We start from the raw sequence: 16,415 nt of genomic DNA, 5'->3' as shown, positions 1-16,415 counted from the left end.
CCACCTCCTCTCTGGTAACCATCAGTTTGTTCTCTATAGTTAAGTGTCTGTTTTTTGGTTTGCTTCCTTTTTTCCCCCATGACTATTTGCTTTGGTTCTTAAATTCCACATGTGAGTGAAATCATATGGTATTTGCCTTTCACTGATTGATTTATTTCACTTAGAATAATACTCTCTAGCTGCATCCATGTCATTGCAAATGGCAAGATTTCATTCTGTTTTCTTCTTTTCATTCTGTTTTATGGCTGAGTAACATTCCATTGTGTATATATGTGTATATATATATATATATATATATATATATATATATATATACCACATCTTCTTTACCCATTCATCAGTTGATGGACATTTGGGTTTTTTCTGTAATGTGGCTATTGTAGAGAATGCTGCTATAAACATTGGGGTGCATGTATCCCTTTGAATTAGTATTTTTGTATCCTTTAAATAAATACTTAGTAGTGCAATTTCTGGATTGTAGGGTAGTTCTATTTTTAACTTTTTAAGGAACTTCCATACTGTTTTCTGGAGTGGCTGTATCAGTTTCTGTTCCCACCTACAGTGAAGGAGGGTTCCCCTTTCTCTGAATCCTCACCAACATCTGTTGTTTCTAGTGTTATTGATTTTAGCTATTCTGACAGGTATGAAGTGATATTTCATTGTAGTTTTGATTTATTTATCCCTGATCATGAATGAACAGAATATCGTTGAATCATGCTTTTAATCCACTACGAATCTCTTTTACTAGGTTTATTTAGACGATTTTTACATTTAAGGTTATCATTGTTATGTTAGGCTTCAGTCTCCCAGTTTTTTCTTTGTTTTCTCTTTTTCTTTTTTTACTCTCTTATGAGTTACTTCAACATTTTTTAAGATTCCACAGTCATTTATTTATAATATTTTTAGTGTTTTACTTTTTATAGTTTTGTTAATGATTATTCTGGGTATTAAAATATATATGACTTAGAACAGTTTGCTAGAGTCAAGTTGTCACCACTTTGAGTAAAATGTGGAAACCTTACTTCCCTCAAGGTCATTTTACCATACCCATTTTTAAAATAATTATTTTGATTCTAATATGATGTTATGTTTTTTTTTGTTTTAATAACAAGTGATTTAGAAAATTATAATGGGAAGTATAGTTTCTTATGCTTCCCCATAGTTTTGCTCTTCCCATTGTTCTTTTTTACTTCTTTTGGTTTCAAGATTTCTCCTTTTATAATTTATTTTTTGTTTGTCTGTTTAAAAAATTATTTTAACATTTCTTTAGAGGTTTGCTAAAATAATTTCAAATTCTTTTAGTTTTCCTTTATCTGAGGATGTCTTTATTTCTTCTTCATTTCTGAAGCAAAGTTTTCCTGGTTACAGAATTCACAGTTGTCAGTTCTTTTCTTTCAGTATTTGTGCTACCTTCTTTTGACTTTCATAACTTCTGATAAGAAAGCTACTGCCATTCAATAATGTTCTTTTACAGGTGTTGTCCTTTCTTTTTGGTTCCTTTCACTACTTTTTTTGTCTTTCCCTTTCAGAAGTTTGATTATGATACATCTAGGCATTAGTATCTTTGAGTTTATCCTGTTTTGAGTTTGCTTAGTTGCTTGAATCTGTAGGTATATTCATTAAATTTGGGTATTTTTCAGCAATTGTTTCTCCAAATTCTCTTTCAGCCCCCCTCTTTCTCCTTTCCTTTCAAGACTCTGATTATATGAATGCTGGATATTTTGTTATTCTCCCACTGATTATTGAAGATCTGTTTATTATATTTTTAGTCTATTATTTTCTCTGTAGTTCAGATTTTATACATTCTATTGTTCTGTCCTCAAGTTCATTGATTCTATTCTCTCTTGTGTCCACTACACTATTGAGTACATGCAATGACTTTATAAAAATTTTCAGTTACTGTATATTTTAGTTCTGTAATTTACAACTGGATATTTTTGAACTTCTATCTACTTGTTGATGTTTTCTATTTTTTAATTTGTTTCAAGATAATTTGTAATTGCTTGCTGAAGTGTTTTATGATGCCTGATTTAAAATCCTTGTCAAGTCATTGCAACATCTAATCCTTTCAGTGTTAGTGTCACTTGATTATCTTTGCCATTCAAATTGTAATTTTTCTGCTTCTTTTTAAAATTTTTTTTAACGTTTATTTATTTTTGAGACAGAGAGAGACAGAACATGAACGGGGGAGGGGCAGAGAGAGAGGGAGACACAGAATCAGAAGCAGGCTCCAGTCTCTGAGCCATCAGCCCAGAACCCGACGCGGGGCTCGAACTCACGGACCTCAAGATCGTGACCTGAGCTGAAGTGGGACGCTTAACAGACTGAGCCACCCAGGCACCCCCCCTGCTTCTTTTTATAATGGGTAATTTTTTTCTGGCATCTGGGACATTTGTTTAGTATATTAGGACACTCTGGGTCCTATATATATCTTTTATTTTAGTAGGCAATCGAGTATAGTATAGTATAGTACAGTATAGTATAATATAGTATAGAATACAAATCTTGGCCTACTTTTGTGGGCTATGGTCCAATGACATTCTAATTTTCTGAAACTTATCTATATTTATATTTATATTTATATTCTAGTCTGCTTGGTTAATCTCATAGTTGTGGGGCTTCTACTGGTCCCCAATGATGCTGTTTTATAAGGTAGAAAGTGTTTCCACACACTTATGCTTCTAAGTGTGAGAAAGAGTCTCCTTCCTTTGGGAAGAAAGCATACTTTCTAGGCTAGAAACTTACTGTACAGCTATCTCCTGCCTTTGGATAACAGAGAGCTTTTCTGAGTTAGAGCCACTATTTTTGGTATATTTCTTGCAGATGACATCCCCCCCCACACACACACTAGCACTCATATCTCTGGGTACATGAGAGGAGTCAGATAGGGGTAGACAAGAGAATTTCCCTGGATGAGATTGATTTTTGTGCCATTATACCCTGTGATTTTGCCCCTGGTTTTGTGTCTGTAGGTGGAGGAGGGGAATTCAGGACCTATAGAAAAGGAGAGCACTTCCTGACTTAGCACTTGTGATGAGATCACCTCTGATGGTACCCACAGTCTCTGGGTGCTCTTTGTGTGAAGGAAGAGTCTTCATGTGTCTTTGGGAAGGAAAGGAATATGTCAGACCTAGCAGGTAGAAAAAATACTCCTTCATTGCTCGCAGGGAGAATACTTCCTTATTGTTAGCTGGGCTTCCAATTTATTTCTTTTGCCTAGTATATTAGGCAATAATTCCTTCAACATGGGGGAGGGATATACCTACCTGAACCACTTTCTATTACTAGATTTGGAGTAAAGAAATGTTAGGCCTTCCACTGTGTGGGAAATAGTAAGATATTTTGTTGATATATTTTCCTCCAATATTAAGGTCCCTAATCAGTTTTCCTTCCTCTTTCTACCTTTTAAAATTTTTTTTCTCTTATTTCCAGGATTTATATCTGTACTCAGTGGGAAGAGGAATGGAGAGACAAGTTTATGCCATCATCTTGTCTCGATTAGAAATATCAATTCTATGGGTGTTGGAAATTACATAAAGCCGGGTGTCTACTATCACAATTCCATACAGAACACTTCCATCACTCTAAAAATCCTCTTGTGTTGCACCTATGAAGTCAACCTCTCCTTCTACTCCTGACCTCTGACAACCACTGATCTATTTTCCATTGATATAATTTTACGTTTTTCAGAATGTCTTACAAAGGAATATTCCAAGGAGTAGTCTGTTTTTCACTTAACAAAATGCATTTAATTTTCATTAACATTTGGAAAGCATTCCATTATATGGACGTACCACAGTTTGTTTCTAAATTTCAGATTAATTGTATTGTTGTTGGAATTTTTTTTTTTTATTAGGATTGCATTAAATTTATTTATTTTTTTTTATTTTTTTTTTATTTTTTATTTTTTAATATATGAAATTTACTGTCAAATTGGTTTCCATACAACACCCAGTGCTCATCCCAAAAGGTGCCCTCCTCAATACCCATCACCCACCCTGCCCTCCCTCCCACCCCCCATCAACCCTCAGTTTGTTCTCAGTTTTTAACAGTCTCTTATGCTTTGGCTCTCTCCCACTCTAACCTCTTTTTTTTTTTTTTCCCTTCCCCTCCCCCATGGGTTTCTGTTACGTTTCTCAGGATCCACATAAGAGTGAAATCATATGGTATCTGTCTTTCTCTGTATGGCTTATTTCACTTAGCATCACACTCTCCAGTTCCATCCACGTTGCTACAAAAGGCCATATTTCATTTTTTCTCATTGCCACGTAGTATTCCCATTGTGTATATAAACCACAATTTCTTTATCCATTCATCAGTTGATGGACATTTAGGCTCTTTCCATAATTTGGCGATTGTTGAGAGTGCTGCTATAAACATTGGGGTACAAGTGCCCCTATGCATCAGTACTCCTGTATCCCTTGGATAAATTCCTAGCAGTGCTATTGCTGGGTCATAGGGTAGGTCTATTTTTAATTTTTTGAGGAACCTCCACACTGCTTTCCAGAGCGGCTGCACCAATTTGCATTCCCACCAACAGTGCAAGAGGGTTCCCGTCTCTCCACATCCTCTCCAGCATCTATAGTCTCCTGATTTCTTCATTTTGGCCACTCTGACTGGCGTGAGGTGGTATCTGAGTGTGGTTTTGATTTGTATTTCCCTGATGAGGAGCGACGTTGAACATCTTTTCATGTGCCTGTTGGCCATCCGGATGTCTTCTTTAGAGAAGTGTCTATTCATGTTTTCTGCCCATTTCTTCACTGGGTTATTTGTTTTTCGGGTGTGGAGTTTGATGAGCTCTTTATAGATTTTGGATACTAGCCCTTTGTCCGATGTGTCATTTGCAAATATCTTTTCCCATTCCGTTGGTTGCCTTTTAGTTTTGTTGGTTGTTTCCTTTGCTGTGCAGAAGCTTTTTATCTTCATAAGGTCCCAGTAATTCACTTTTGCTTTTAATTCCCTTGCCTTTGGGGATGTGCCGAGTAAGAGATTGCTACGGCTGAGGTCAGAGAGGTCTTTTCCTGCTTTCTCCTCTAAGGTTTTGATGGTTTCCTGTCTCACATTCAGGTCCTTTATCCATTTTGAGTTTATTTTTGTGAATGGTGTGAGAAAGTGGTCTAGTTTCAACCTTCTGCATGTTGCTGTCCAGTTCTCCCAGCACCATTTGTTAAAGAGACTGTCTTTTTTCCATTGGATGTTCTTTCCTGCTTTGTCAAAAATGAGTTGGCCATACGTTTGTGGGTCTAGTTCTGGGGTTTCTATTCGATTCCATTGGTCTATGTGTCTGTTTTTATGCCAATACCATGCTGTCTTGATGATGACAGCTTTGTAGTAGAGGCTAAAGTCTGGGATTGTGATGCCTCCTGCTTTGGTCTTCTTCTTCAAAATTACTTTGGCTATTCCGGGCCTTTTGTGGTTCCATATGAATTTTAGGATTGCTTGTTCTAGTTTCGAGAAGAATGCTGGTGCAATTTTGATTGGGATTGCATTGAATGTGTAGATAGCTTTGGGTAGTATTGACATTTTGACAATATTTATTCTTCCAATCCATGAGCAGGGAATGTCTTTCCATTTCTTTATATCTTCTTCAATTACCTGCATAAGCTTTCTATAGTTTTCAGCATACAGATCTTTTACATCTTTGGTTAGATTTATTCCTAGGTATTTTATGCTTCTTGGTGCCATTGTGAATGGGATCAGTTTCTTTATTTGTCTTTCTGTTGCTTCATTGTTAGTGTATAAGAATGCAACTGATTTCTGTACATTGATTTTGTATCCGGCAACTTTGCTGAATTCATGTATCAGTTCTAGCAGACTTTTGGTGGAGTCTATCGGATTTTCCATGTATAATATCATGTCATCTGCAAAAAGCGAAAGCTTGACTTCATCTTTGCCAATTTGGATGCCTTTGATTTCCTTTTGTTGTCTGATTGCTGATGCTAGAACTTCCAGCACTATATTAAACAGCAGCGGTGAGAGTGGGCATCCCTGTCGTGTTCCTGATCTCAGGGAAAAAGCTCTCAGTTTTTCCCCATTGAGGATGATGTTAGCTGTGGGCTTTTCATAAATGGCTTTTATGATCTTTAAGTATGTTCCTTCTATCCCGACTTTCTCAAGGGTTTTTATTAAGAAAGGGTGCTGGATTTTGTCAAAGGCCTTTTCTGCATCGATTGACAGGATCATATGGTTCTTTTCTTTTTTTTTGTTAATGTGATGTATCACGTTGATCGATTTGTGAATGTTGAACCAGCCCTGCATCCCAGGAATGAATCCCACTTGATCATGGTGAATAATTCTTTTTATATGCTGTTGAATTCGATTTGCTAGTATCTTATTGAGAATTTTTGCATCCATATTCATCAGGGATATTGGCCTGTAGTTCTCTTTTTTTACTGGGTCTCTGTCTGGTTTAGGAATCAAAGTAATACTGGCTTCATAGAATGAGTCTGGAAGTTGTCCTTCCCTCTCTATTTCTTGGAATAGCTTGAGAAGGATAGGTATTATCTCTGCTTTAAACGTCTGGTAGAACTCCCCTGGGAAGCCATCTGGTCCTGGACTCTTATTTGTTGGGAGATTTTTGATAACCGATTCAATTTCTTCGCTGGTTATGGGTCTGTTCAAGCTTTCTATTTCCTCCTGATTGAGTTTTGGAAGAGTGTGGGTGTTTAGGAATTTGTCCATTTCTTCCAGGTTGTCCAATTTGTTGGCATATAATTTTTCATAGTATTCCCTGATAATTGTTTGTATCTCTGAGGGATTGGTTGTAATAATTCCATTTTCATTCATGATTTTATCTATTTGGGTCATCTCCCTTTTCTTTTTGAGAAGCCTTGCTAGAGGTTTGTCAATTTTGTTTATTTTTTCAAAAAACCAACTCTTGGTTTCGTTGATCTGCTCTACAGTTTTTTTAGATTCTATATTGTTTATTTCTGCTCTGATCTTTATGATTTCTCTTCTTCTGCTGGGTTTAGGCTGCCTTTGCTGTTCTGCCTCTATTTCCTTTAGGTGTGCTGTTAGATTTTGTATTTGGGATTTTTCTTGTTTCTTGAGATAGGCCTGGATTGCAATGTATTTTCCTCTCAGGACTGCCTTCGCTGCGTCCCAAAGCGTTTGGATTGTTGTATTTTCATTTTCGTTTGTTTCCATATATTTTTTAATTTCTTCTCTAAATTGCCTGGTTGACCCACTCATTCGTTAGTAGGGTGTTCTTTAACCTCCATGCTTTTGGAGGTTTTCCAGACTTTTTCCTGTGGTTGATTTCAAGCTTCATAGCATTGTGGTCTGAAAGTATGCATGGTATAATTTCAATTCTTGTAAACTTATGAAGGGCTGTTTTGTGACCCAGTATATGATCTATCTTGGAGAATGTTCCATGTGCACTCGAGAAGAAAGTATATTCTGTTGCTTTGGGATGCAGAGTTCTAAATATATCTGTCAGGTCCATCTGATCCAATGTATCATTCAGGGCCCTTGTTTCTTTATTGACTGTGTGTCTAGATGATCTATCCATTTCTGTAAGTGGTGTGTTAAAGTCCCCTGCAATGACCACATTCTTATCAATAAGGTTGCTTATGTTTATGAGTAACTGTTTTATATATCTGGGGGCTCCGGTATTTGGCGCATAGACATTTATAATTGTTAGCTCTTCCTGATGGATAGACCCTGTAATTATTATATAATGCCCTTCTTCATCTCTTGTTACAGCCTTTAATTTAAAGTCTAGTTTGTCTGATATAAGTATGGCTACTCCAGCTTTCTTTTGGCTTCCAGTAGCATGATAAATAGTTCTCCATCCCCTCACTCTCAATCTAAAGGTGTCCTCAGACCTAAAATGAGTCTCTTGTAGACAGCAAATAGATGGGTCTTGTTTTTTTATCCATTCTGATACCCTATGTCTTTTGGTTGGCGCATTTAATCCATTTACATTCAGTGTTATTATAGAAAGATACGGGTTTAGAGTCATTGTGATGTCTGTATGTTTTATGCTTGTAGTGATGTCTCTGGTACTTTGTCTCACAGGATCCCCCTTAGGATCTCTTGTAGGGCTGGTTTCGTGGTGACAAATTCCTTCAGTTTTTGTTTGTTTGGGAAGACCTTTATCTCTCCTTCTATTCTAAATGACAGACTTGCTGGATAAAGGATTCTCGGCTGCATATTTTTTCTGTTTAGCACACTGAAGATATCGTGCCAAGCCTTTCTGGCCTGCCAAGTTTCAAAGGAGAGATCAGTCACGAGTCTTATAGGTCTCCCTTTATATGTGAGGGCATGTTTATCCCTTGCTGCTTTCAGAATTTTCTCTTTATCCTTGTATTTTGCCAGTTTCACTATGATATGTCGTGCAGAAGATCGATTCAAGTTACGTCTGAAGGGAGTTCTCTGTGCCTCTTGGATTTCAATGCCTTTTTCCTTCCCCAGTTCAGGGAAGTTCTCAGCTATAATTTCTTCAAGTACCCCTTCAGCACCTTTCCCTCTCTCTTCCTCCTCTGGAATACCAATTATGCGTATATTATTTCTTTTTAGTGTATCACTTAGTTCTCTAATTTTCCCCTCATACTCCTGGATTTTTTTATCTCTCTTTCTTTCAGCTTCCTCTTTCTCCATAACTTTATCTTCTAGTTCACCTATTCTCTCCTCTGCCTCTTCAATCCGAGCCGTCGTGGTTTCCATTTTGTTTTGCATTTCATTTAAAGCGTTTTTCAGCTCCTCGTGACTGTTCCTTAGTCCCTTGATCTCTGTGGCAAGAGATTCTCTGCTGTCCTGTATACTGTTTTCAAGCCCAGCGATTAATTTTATGACTATTATTCTAAATTCACTTTCTGTTATATTATTTAAATCCTTTTTGATCAGTTCATTAGCTGTTGTTATTTCCTGGAGATTCTTCTGAGGGGAATTCTTCCGTTTGGTCATTTTGGACAGTCCCTGGAGTGGTGAGGACCCGCAGGGCACTTCCCCCGTGCTGTGGTGTATAACTGGAGTTGGTGGGCGGGGCCGCAGTCCGACCTGATGTCTGCCCCCAGCCCACCGCTGGGGCCACAGTCAGACTGGTGAGTGCCTTCTCTTCCCCTCTCCTAGGGGCGGGATTCACTGTGGGGTGGTGTGGCCCATCTGGTCTACTTGCACACTGCAAGGCTTGTGGTGCTGGGGAGCTGGCGTATTAGCTGGGGTGGGTAGGCAAGGTGCACGGGGGCGGGAGGGGCAGGCTTAGCTCGCTTCTCCTTAGGTGATCCACTTCAGGAGGGGCCCTGTGGCAGCGGGAGGGAGTCAGATCCGCTGCCGGAGGTTTGGCTCCGCAGAAGCACAGAGTTGGGTGTTTGCGCGGAGCGAGCAAGTTCCCTGGCAGGAACTGGTTCTCTTTGGGATTTTGGCTGGGGGATGGGCGGGGGAGATGGCGCTGGCGAGCGCCTTTGTTCCCCACCAAGCTGAGCTCTGCCGTCCGGGGGCTCAGCAGCTCTCCCTCCCTTTGTCCTCCAGCCTTCCCGCTTTCTGAGCAGAGCTGTTAACTTCTGACCTCCCAGACGCTAAGTCGCGCTTGCTGTCGGAACACAGTCCGTCCGGCCCCTCCGCTTTTGCCAGCCCGACTCGGGGGCTCTGCTTGGCCGGCGAGCCGCCCCTCCGCCCCGGCTCCCTCCTGCCAGTCCGTGGAGCGCGCACCGCCTCGCCGCCCTTCCTACCCTCTTCCGTGGGCCTCTCGTCTGCGCTTGGCTCCGGAGACTCCGTTCTGCTAATCCTCTGGCGGTTTTCTGGGTTCTTTAGGCAGGTGTAGGTGGAATCTAAGTGATCAGCAGGACGCGCGGTGAGCCCAGCGTCCTCCTACGCCGCCATCTTCCCTGGATTGCCTGTTGTTGGAATTTTTATGGTCAGTTCTTAGAAATGACATATGCTTTGCATCTTTATTATGCTTTCAAAGTTATGATTTAAATATTGCTTCACTATTTTATTTCCTTTAGATAGGTAAAGCTCTCTTGCAATCCATATGCAGCATAGAAATTATTAGCCTCACATTGCAGTTGAGGTAATTGTGGCCAAAAGTTTAAATAACCTGTCCATGATAGCACAGAAAATTAGTAGAAGAGCCAGAATTTAGCCCTTGATTTTTTGATTCCCAGGCCAGTACTTAAAAGCATGCAGGGAAGAATGAATATGACTGACAGGCTGGGAAATGGAACTTTAGGGAGACTAAGTGTTGAAGTATTTGACCTGAAGAAGAGAGAGCTTATAAAAGACTTTGGAAAATATCTTTAATCCTATACAGGGTTTGTGGCTGAGGTTAAAGGAAGATGAGAGAGTCTTTAAGCAGCAGGAAAAGAGTGCTCAATTAGATCGTATGTGTAAAATGGAAGACCTGCAGTTATTTTGCCTATAAAAGTAGCTTAGAGAAAAGTGAGGTTATGTTATAGAAACTCATCTGCCTCCAGACTGTGGACAAGGGGCTAGATGAGTCCTAAGGATCTGTCTATGCTTCTATACTATAGCATCTTTGGTTCAGTGAGAAAGTTCTAGAAGAGAAATGAATGTTTTTTACTGACCCACAATGGTGTGTAAAATCATTGGTGCCTAGAAATGTCATAGCTAGAAGAAATCTTAAAGGTTATCTAGTCCAACCTAGAATGAGGAAACTGAAGTCAAGTGAAGGGAAATAATTTACACAAGGCTAAATAGGGGAATTGGAAGCAAGATCTCCTGTCGTTAAAGTATTCATATTGATGTGTTCTGATGCTCGTCATCTGGAGACCCATCCACTTGTTAATCCATTAAACAAATGTGTACTGATCAATATCTGCCAAGGTCCTGGATTTCTTTAGGCCTCACAAACTTGTGGAATTAAATATGGGCACATGAAGAATATAGGATTATAGATTTAACTGATTCTTCTCAAAATTTTTTTTTATTTTTTTCAGAGAGAGAGAAAGAGCGCATGCGTGCAAGCGGGGGAGGGGCAGAGAGTGAGGGAGACACAGAATCTGAAGCAAGCTCCAGGCTCAGAGCTGTCAGCACAGAGCCCTGACACAGGGCTTGAACTCATGAATGTGAGATCATGACCTGAGCTGAAGTCAGAGCTTAACCGACTTAGCCACCCAGGCACCCCTAACTGATTCTTGACCCCACATATTCTTTAAATATTTCCAGGGCTCTCACATATTTCACATGTATTTATATCGACTCTTCCTCTTCACTACCTCTGTTATACCTAGTCCTACAGCCCCCTCCCCTCCACGTACAACACCACTGGTGCCCTCATTATGCCAAAACTATCAGGAGGCCTATGTCAAAGAAGAAAGCACTTTTCCTTCACTTTCACTCTACTTTATCAGAGATGCCCCCAATTATCACTACTGAGCTCTTAATCATTCAGTTTGTAGCAAAAGAGCTCTTTCATAAGCTCTTCAAACCTGTCACCTTCTTCCTTCAGAATGTCTGATTTGAGGAGAACTTCATCTTGACTCTTGACCCTCTTGCACATAATTTTCTGTCAGGACTGTCCACTAGTTCACCAGATATGCTACGTCTGTCTGAATTCCAATTTAGATTCAAACCAAAAACTCTCTATCTCCCTTTACCCCTCCTCCTCATCCAGAATTAAGCAACCAGTACCTAAATGAAGATATCAGCTACCCTGTGTCTCCTGTGAGTTCAAATTCGCTAACACATTGCCTTGTATTTTGGAATCCCTTTAGATCAGTAGTTCTTAATGGGAAAATTTTGCCATGCCAGGCTATATCTATCAATGCCTGAATATACTTTCAGTTGTCATACGTGGGGAGGGAGTGTTACTACTGTCTAGTGAATAGAGAGCAAAGATGCTACTAAACATCCTACAGTACTCAAGGCAAACTTCTCACCTCCTACCCTCTCACACACAACAAAGAATTATATGGCCAAAAATATCAATAGTGCTGAGGCTGAGAAACCTTATTTTGGAGTAGGGCCAGAGTCAAGACAGGCCTGACACTCACTCATCCATACTGTGTATAATCTTTGGATTATTTAGAAAAACTATAGATGAGCTACCATCTCTGGGGATATATGTGCTAATAGTAATAATAGCTAGACAACATAGTACTTTCTTTTTTACCATACAATGTTATTACAATGTTACTATGTTCCTTATATATAACACTTTTTATATGTCAAACATAAAACATTTATTGGGGGCCCACCATGTTGTAGGCACTATTTTAGGCCATGGGTGGGCAAATTTTTTCTGTAAAGGGCTAGATAATACATATTATAGACATTGTGGGCCATACTTTATATAGATTATCTCATTTAATTCTCACATTAACTATATGAGGGGGTACTTGTTATCAACTCCATTTTACATTTGAACAGAGAAGTTTCTAGAGGTATAATGTAGGATTGTGACCTAATCTGGAAGTCAATCAATACTTATTCACTAGAGAGAGGCCTGTACTTGATGTTAATATTACAGAAACAAATGAGACCCAGCCCCTTTCTGAAGGTCATGTGAATGATAAGGGGCTGCCCATTGCAGTTAAAACATCATCCTAAGTATATATTAAAGTCTACCAGGCCCCACCTGATCTGGCCTCTGATTGCTGCAAGATATTGCCCTAATTTCCAATACCATAACTTGAGAGATGTATAATTCATGGTCTGCTCTGACATTTTAGCATTTTGTGTCCTGTCAACTACTTGTATCAAGTGTTATCTGTCATGGTCTATAAATTACCTTGTGGAAGGGACCTGAGTATTAATCTGGTATAGAGGTTAAACACAGCTAGCTCCCAATTATAGTTTTTGATAATAACAGCAACCATGTAGTGAGTAGATATCAAGCAATGAGAGAATAAGGAAATACATGGGGAAGTAAGGAGATGGCTAGTAGGTGTGCAATGGCTGGAATTTGGTGGGGAATACCTGGGATGGCTTCTTGGGCCTTTTTTTTGCCATGTGGATTTTTTTTAGATATGTTTGGTTGGAGTTTCAATCTCTTGGAAAGAGGAAAATGGCCATAGGCAAGTTTCTTTCTTGGTGTCACTGGTAATTAGGTAAGAAATAAGAGAACAAATAAGATAAAATGGAGTAAGAGAAAATAGAATAAAGAGAAGAGAGGATATGAAAGAAAGAGAGGAAAATATGAAAGAAAGGGAGGAAACAGAAGAGAAGAAGAAGGCATGAATAAGGTTGTGGTATACAAATACAATGGAATATTACTCAGCCATAGAAAAAAGGAATATTGACATTTGCAATGATGTGGATGGAGCTAGAGACTATTATGTTAAGTGAAAAAGCCAGTCAGAGAAAGAAAAATACCATATGATTTCACTCATATGTGGAATTTAAGAAACAAAACAAATGAGCAAAGGAAAAAAGAAAGAGACAAAGCAAAAACTTGACTCTGAACTATAGAGCAAACAGATGGTTACCAGAGAAGAGGTGGGTTGGGGAATGGGTGAATGGGTAATGGGAATTAAGGAGTACACTTGTTGTGATGAGCACCAGGTGTTGTATGGAAGTGTTGAGTCACTATATTGTACACCTGAAACTAACATACTGTATGTTAACTAAATGGAATTTAAATAAAAACTTTTCAAAAGACAAATAATAAAGAAAATTAAAGTACAAAAGTAAAGAAAAGGAGATGAGAAAGTTAGGAGAAGCAGTGGTGATGAAAAGAAAAAGAAACAGAAGGGTAGCTAAACGGAAGAAAGAAAATATAAATCTAGTCCTTTGTAACTAAATGATCGTTAGGTGACTAGAGAAAAATCCTAATTGTTAGTAGTTTCAGATGCTGACAGGTCTATGGAATAATGTCTTGTTGAACTTTACACAATTTCTCACGGAATGGAATTGGTCTTGGCAACACAGTTTGCCAGAAAGAATGGCAGTGCACCTCCCGTGGCTTTTATATGAATCAGCGTCCTTCCTTGCTGGAACAAACACTCCTGGCTCAGACAGATAAGCACAAAGTCCTGAGCAGCTGCATTGTCCCAGAATAGTTACAATAGTTTGAATTTCTGTCTTTCTGGGTATTTTTAATAAAAATGTAAGTGAGTCATTCCTTCAAATGTGTTCACTCTCTTCTTGGTCTAAAGAATTCAGAGCAGAATCTCTTCAATGTCTCCCATGTGTTTCATACAAGTTACAGTCTTCTCTCAAGAAGGAAGTGTCTAGGATCCTAATTCTGTGGAATCAATGACATTCTCATCAGATTCTAGTTTTGGTTCCAGTCTCCAAATCTCAATGAATATGGACCAACAGTCTTTCGAGTCATGAAACATTTTTGCTAGGAAAACATTAAAAACCATCTTTTTCAATGACAGCATGCTCAATACCCGGGTACACAACCACCTATTTCACAGTGACAGGAATTGATTCATCTAAAGCCTCCTGACTCCTGGTCCTGTACCTCTTCCATGGCCTCATGTGCTACCAGTAATATCAGTATGACCTACAAGGAAATAGAGAATTTTCTGAAACTAACTTATCTAAGAGTTCAAATTCAGGGATTTGTTCTTCCCAAGAATCTAAGGCCCTAAATGACACTTGTGGTTAAAAATATCACCATATTTATACAAGTAAAATATACTTCAACTCCCTCACTTCGGTAATCTAGATTTTGAACATAATTTCCATTTGACCTGAGCTATTTATGGTTGGACCTTAAAATCTAAGGCAGAGTACACAAACCTTTTAGAAACTAATCCAATTTATCCCTTTCAGATGGGAAAATAGGCCCAGGAAAGGGAAGAAATTTGCTCAAAATCATACAGCTCATAGATTCATAGATTGTTAGAGTTAAAGGATTTGTGAAAAACTTATTAAATTTAAATGGGCAAGAAAATCTATCCACTGGCTCTGCCAGTGACTAGCTTTATAGAGGAGCTATACTGATTGGTTATTTAGCCTGTATTATCCTTGGTTTCCTTAAGTGTAAAAAGGGTATGTTAATAGTACTAATCTCCCAGGGTTGTTTTTATAGGTCAATGAAATGGCATATTACCATACTTTACCTATAAAACATTATATGCTATACATTTTAGAGGAGAGAATTGATGCCCAAGAAAGCAGAGTAACTTATTTACTGAAATATCAATGGGTATTCTGAGAAACATATCCCACCTTTGTCATTTCTTCTGTGATCTTGGTTAGATCCTTCCCTTTTTTGAATCTCAACTTCCTCAGTTATAAAATAAGGTTAATAATGCCTACATTATATGGTCAGTGTAGACTAAATGAGGTAAAGTAGGCAAAATACCTGGTATATAGTAAGCCCTCACACTTTTGGATTGCCTTAGAGCCATCTCATCTTCCTATCCACTTTTTCTTTTTTTTTTCCTTTCCCATGGACTATATCACATTGAGAACCTTACACATCATGCTGAAGAACAGCAGAGTTCCTATTCTACTTCTTTCCCCCTTGTATCCACTTATGGTATAATCCTTCCATTTGACCAGTGACATGTAGAACAAGAGAAAGTTGAGGTTCATTCAGCAGGCCAAATTTCTGGTCTGAGCTGTAATAGGCTTTACTCACCCACTTCAGTTACAAACCAGGTACTCAGTTATCAGCAAAGCCCAGTGCATTGACTTTCTTGTTGAAGGGGCTGAGAGTTGAGTGACTTTTTGCAGACATTGAAATTTCTATTCTCATTCATCTGAATCTTACTTCCCTTTCACACATCTATTTCTCTCCCTCCTCTGCCCTTAAACCAGGGTAATACCTGTCTTTCCCTCTATATACACCTGTCTTTCCCTCTATATAATCATAGGGCAATTCATCCATCAAGTGAGAATAATTACAGTCAATCCAAGTTGGGTAGTTGTCACTCTCAAAAGAGCTTCTGATTAGAAGTATCTTCTGGTTGGCCTATTGAATGGAGTGTCAAAAGGGTATGCATCTAAGTATCTGAGAGATCAAGTGCTGTCTGACATTAGTCAAGTTTCAGATAATGTCTTCACAAAACTGGCTCAATCTTCTTTATATCATCCTTGTATTAACGCTTCCTTCTGAGCTTGAGACATGACCTGAATTCTTCAGTTTTCTGGACCCTGTGATTGAGCATGCTCAGCAATATTCTCGGAACTGTTGGAATCAAAACCCACTGCCCCAGAGTAGGAGAAAGTGAGCTTCAGGCTCATTCACCTTTTGTGGACAGTTTTACTGGCAGTCAGGGCCTTGTAGCTCAAGCCTGTCTTGCTTTAAGGGCAGTTCTAGCTGGAGATCTTGAGGGTATCTAATTTATTCAGTTGTTCTCTAAAGACCAGCTCTGTGCCAAATAGTTGCTAATAATTGAGTGCTTTCTATGTGCCAGGCACCACTTTAAGCACCACAACATACATAGTCTCCTGTAATCTTTAAAACAGTCTGTGAGGAGACATACATTTTATTGCCATTTTTAAAGTGAAGAAACTGAGGCCTAGAGAGGTAAATGACTTCCTGAAGGTCACAC

This window comes from Neofelis nebulosa, chromosome X (genome assembly GCF_028018385.1).
Source record: "Neofelis nebulosa isolate mNeoNeb1 chromosome X, mNeoNeb1.pri, whole genome shotgun sequence".
NCBI lineage: Eukaryota > Metazoa > Chordata > Mammalia > Carnivora > Felidae > Neofelis > Neofelis nebulosa.
This window is presented reverse-complemented; position numbering follows the sequence as displayed.